This window comes from Myotis yumanensis, unplaced genomic scaffold (assembly GCF_028538775.1).
Source record: "Myotis yumanensis isolate MYYU_CA2020_CCGP unplaced genomic scaffold, mMyoYum1.0.hap1 SCAF_17, whole genome shotgun sequence".
Classification (NCBI taxonomy): domain Eukaryota; kingdom Metazoa; phylum Chordata; class Mammalia; order Chiroptera; family Vespertilionidae; genus Myotis; species Myotis yumanensis.
Window position 1 is genome coordinate 18328071 of NW_027223768.1, and position 5407 is coordinate 18333477.

Sequence of the window (5407 nt, forward strand, 5' to 3'; positions counted from 1 at the left end):
ACTATCTCCCCAAAGGGAATATCTATTTTCTATTCTATCACCATAGATTAATTCTGCCTGCTTTTGAATGTTATGTCAGTGGAATCATGCCCTATATACTCTTGTGTCTAACTTTTTTTCATGCAGCATTATTTCTGTGAGATTCGCTATGTCATTGAGCATAGAAGCAGTTTACCCTTTTTTATTTCTTATGTTCCATTGCATGAACATACCACAGTTCGTTCTATGCATGGATACTTGGATTATGTTCATTTTTTTGCTATTGTGAAAAAGCTGCCATGAACATTCTTATCTGTGTTTTGTTGCACATATACACTCTTTTTTATTGGGTATGTAGCTGAGAGTGGAATTTTTGTGTTATAGGGCCATGTTTAGCTTAGAAGATACTGACAGTTAACTTTATAAATTTATATGGCCACCAGCAATGCAAATGTCCATAGACTCACCAGCACCTGATGTTATTGTCCTTTTAATTTAATCCAGTCTGCTGGGATGTACTAGTACATTATGGTGTTAATTTGGATTTTCTTAAAGACTAATGAGGTTGGACCTTTTCGTATGCTTCTTCCATTATTTCTTAAATACTCCAATAAGACTTTTACCTCCATCACTCCAGCAGAACTTATGTTGTCAAGTAACAAGTGACCTCACATGTTGACAATCAGTTCTCAGTTCTCATATCATCCTCTTGAGCTCCAAAACCACACATCCCTTGGTTTTACTGCTACCTCATTAGCCATTCTTTCTCAATATTTTCTTTTGCCCAGTTCTTTCTAATCTGTCAGCATTTTAACATAGAAGTGTTCTATTCAACTCTATACCCCCTCTTATCTCTTTCAGCTACTTTATTTTTCTTTATTCCAATTGTGACCATTAATAATAACATATAGCATGCCAATATATTTATTATTTCACCCTTACTATAATAAGCTCCATGAAGGCAGGAATTTTTGTCGCTTGTGTTGATGTCCCTCATATATTTGCTATACCTAGAATAGTCCCTGTCACAGAGCAACAATTCAATAAATATGTGTTGAATAATTGAATGATTGGCTGAATGAACCAATATGAGAAACAATGGAAAGAAGCAGTGGAAAAATATACTTTCCCAAGAAATATTTAATGAATGGCTATGACAAACAAAGCCCTCTTTGGTCCTAGACACAACTTTATATGACTTGCATCACCAGAGTTCACATTTCAAAGGCAGGTGCCTTTGATTTGATGAGTGGCACATGAATGAGTGGAGAGGAATCAAATCCTTAAAAAACATCTGTCTTTGTTTTTTGTGACAAGTATCATGAGCCCTCGAAGCAAAGCCCCTGGAAATAACTTTGTAATCAGTTTACACTGCAGTGTAAACTGAGGATGGGTGTGACTTGGCAGCGCTGATGTCAAGTCACTTCATACAGTTCTACTGGAAGCATTTTTAATAGTCAACAGCTATTGAATTAGTAGCTAAGATGTAGCTGGAGTCAGCTACTAATCTGGACTAACCTCTAAGTTATATAAAAAGTAGTTGGTAAGCTAGACTAAAATGTCTATGGCCAGAGCAAATATTCAAGCTGGAAAATTAGCACAAGGAATGGCCAAAGTCAGCAAGTTTGGAAGTTTCTGTCTAAAAAGAGCAAAGATCTCTGGGCTTTGGCCCAGAAAAGACCACGGGAGTGGGCCATAGGTGAGAGATAGAGGCCGAGGTCAGGTCAATAACAGGGTGGAAGGCACACAATGTTTGGTGACATTGAATATTCATTTTGATTTCTGAGATCTACAGCCTGGATCTCCTAAAGGCATTTGTGGTATCAGATGCCGTGTTGGCTGGATGCTATCTATAGAAACATATTTCTAACTTCTCACTGGAGACCCAAAGCTGAAGACCAAGAAAAGAATGAAGTGATGTGGAAGTCTTTGCTGTCAGAACTGGAGACTATTTCCAAAATAGTTTATTCCTTGGATTTATCGCCACTGGGCAAGTTTTTCAAAGGCAAGAGTTATCAGCTGGCTGCCTCAACCCTCTTCCTCTAAAGTACAAAAAGACATTTGGGGATGGGGGGCGGGGGGAGAAAAGGGAGCAAAACACACTATATATAAATGTTTCTATTCTTGATTTACTGGCTATATTTTGCCTCGTATGATGGCTTAGGAATGTACTGCTTTACTCCTCCTTCTAGATTATAATTACAAGAAGAATAGAGGCTATAGTTTACCCATCTCTAAATGTTCCCTCCTACATCTACTTCCACCTACCACAGAGCCTCAAATGTGTGAGCAGTCACATTAACCTTAGGGTGTACTGCAGTGATGGCGAACCTTTTGAGCTCGGCGTGCCAGCATTTTGAAAAACCTAACTTAACTCTGGTGCCGTGTCACATATAGAAATTCTTTGATATTTTCAATTATAGTAAAACAAAGACTTATATTTTTGATATTTATTTTATATATTTAAATGCCATTTAACAAAGAAAAATCAACCAAAAAAATGAGTTCACGTGTCATAGGTTCGCCATCACTGGTGTATTGGAACTCTCCAGCTGAGGGATTTTCTCCTCCCACCCCCAATACAACTGGACCAAACTGGTTTGCCCACCACTTCCTGCCTGGGTAACTAGAGGTGAACCTTTTGCCGACCTTAAATGTTCGTCACAATCTCTTAAGATTCTTGCATTCCCCACAAGATTAACGGAAGTAAATAAACTTGTGTTTATTAAGGTAAACATGGCCAGAGTATGTCCTCTAAACTTCAAACATCTCTCTAAGTCATTACAAATATTCTGCTTTAAAAACAAATCAACATGAGGATGCATTCTGGTGTTTATTCATTGCTTACTACATTTAGTTCAAATTAGGTGATTCCTTTCAAAGTCATTGAGAAATATACCACTGTAAACATCTATGCCAGGAGATCTTGTTTCCCCCAATCATCTCTTGGCTGTGAGTCATGGGTGATGACTTGATGGCCTGTTTTAGAGGAAAACATTGGATAAAAACTTGAGTTTTATTGTTGCCCTTTTCTGTCCTACAGTAATCACCACCATGTGTGGGATGACTGACACTGTCCCCTAAAATATGGTCTCCTTTCTACTTATACTTTCTTTTCTTACTTAAAGACACATTTCTGTTTAAATTGCTCACTTTGTCAGGAAACTGATATGAAATGAGTTGGCCCTACTTTAAATTTTATTAATTAATTAATTTATTTTCAATTATATTTTTACTGATTTCAGAGAGGAAGGGAGAGGGAAAGATAGAAACATCAATTATGAGAGAGAATCATTGATCAGCTACCTCCTGCATGCCCCCTCCTGGGCATTGAGCCCTCAACCCGGGCATGTGCCCTTGACCGGAATCAAACCTGGGACCCTTCAGTCCACAGGCTGTTGCTCTATCCACTGAGCCAGAGACATCTATTTACTTATGTCAGAAAGGTCAACAATTTCTTTCCCATCTCTAGAAATCCCTTCTCTAGAATTTTAAATTCCTGAAAAGTCACCTTCCTTGGCTTGAGTACCAAAAATTGGAAAACAGAAGCAATTTACATTAGCAAAACATAAGATTACATTCTACTAGGAGTTTTCAAACCTTCTCCACATGAATTGTGAATGAGACACACACCACAGCACTGTGAGGATATTTTGCCTAATGACAAAATATTCTAACTCAGTTGAAATTTTGGCTAACTTGCTATGTTTAGTCTCCACAATGATCATTAAAACATGTGACTGTACTTGGACTAAACTAATTGATATGCCTGGAAATTGTGTTGTTTTGTAGATGTGGTAAATTTATTATTTAATCTTGTATTTGATTTTATTGTTTTTCCTTTTGTAACTGAGGTTCTCTTAACAGTTTTAATTACATTAGTAATGCTTAATGATTCTTTGAGCTTGTTTATCTGAATTCCTTTCTTCTCTCTCCTTTCTTTTATGCTTGAATTGACATGTAATCTCAGTTATCGAACTAGAGTTTGAAAAAGATTCTACTAGAGGGCAAAAATATAATTTCATCTTGAGCAGCTCCTTTCAACAAGGACATTCTATGATTCTACTCTTTGCTTCAATTGGAAGTGGAAATTTCCATGTGAATAGATAGATAGATAGATAGATAGATAGATAGATAGATAGATAATGGATGGATGGATGGATGGATGGATGGACATAGATTTGAATTAACATACTCCTCAGAATGCACATTATTGTCATAGGTCCATGTTAGTCTCTTGCTTAATTTCTTTCATTCCTTTGTATTTCTTTCCAACTTTTATTCTCCACCCCTGTACTGCACATCAGAGGCAAGTATTCTAATGCACTTAATATGTATCATTTTGCATGTGTTTGTTCTTAAAAAAGACTCAAAATGTGCATGATTTTTAAATTTATGTAAATGGAATTACTTATAGATCTCATTCCTGTTTCTGACTTTTATTTCTTTGAAAAAACTCAGCCACTGGGCCTTAGCCCTAAGGAGAACAATGGGGACCCGTGCCCGGAAAGGTGCCTGCGGGGCATCCGGGGAGCCCTTGGAGATCTCGGTCTCCGCCCCCCCCACCCCCACCCCCGCTTACCAGTCTCGAGTCTACACATGCATCGCAAAGGGGAGTTTGCAGACACTCCCTCACATTGTGGACACAGCTCCTTTAAAAGCACAGAACTTTGAATATGTCGGGGATCGCCCTCAGCAGACTCGCTCAGGAGAGGAAAGCTTGGAGAAAAGACCACTCATTTGGTTTTGTAGCTGTCCCAACAAAAAACCCCAATGGCATGATGAATCTCATGAAGTGGGAGTGTGCTATTCCAGGGAAAAAAGGGACCCCTTGAGAAGGAGACTTGTTTAAACTAAGCATGCTCTTCAAAGATGACTATCCATCCTGACCTCCGAAATGCAAATTTAAACCACCATTATTTCACCCGAACGTGTACCCTTCGGGCACTGTGTGCTTGTCCATCCTCAAGGAAGACAAGGACTGGAGGCCAGCCATCACAATTAAGCAGATCTTATTAGGAATACAAGAACTTCTAAATGAACCAAATATTCAAGATCCAGCTCAAGCAGAGACCTACACAATTTACTGCCAAAATAGAGTGGAATATGAGAAAAGGGTTCGAGCACAAGCCAAGAAGTTTGCACCCTCATAAGCAGCGACCTGCAGCAACATCAAAAGGAAGGGATTGGTTTGGCAAGAACTTGTTTACATTTGCAGATTTAGCATTACTCTATACAATTACTAGTCACCTGGGGAGGTGGGCAGGTGCCATTTTCTATTTCTGCCACTGGTACACAGTTCTCCACTTGCTTAATTGCCCAGTTTTTCATACAGGGTCTCTTCCTTCAGTCTTTTGTATTTTTATTGTTATGTAAAACTTGCTTTTATTTTAATATTTATGTCAGTATTTCAACTGCTGTAAAATGA

General features: G+C 38.3%; 1 pseudogene; it reads left to right on the forward strand.

Annotated features, from left to right (window-relative positions):
• The first annotated feature begins 4655 nt into the window (after nt 1-4655).
• On the forward strand, nt 4656-5132 carry LOC138995969 (SUMO-conjugating enzyme UBC9 pseudogene; annotated as a pseudogene).
• The last annotated feature ends 275 nt before the right edge of the window (nt 5133-5407 follow it).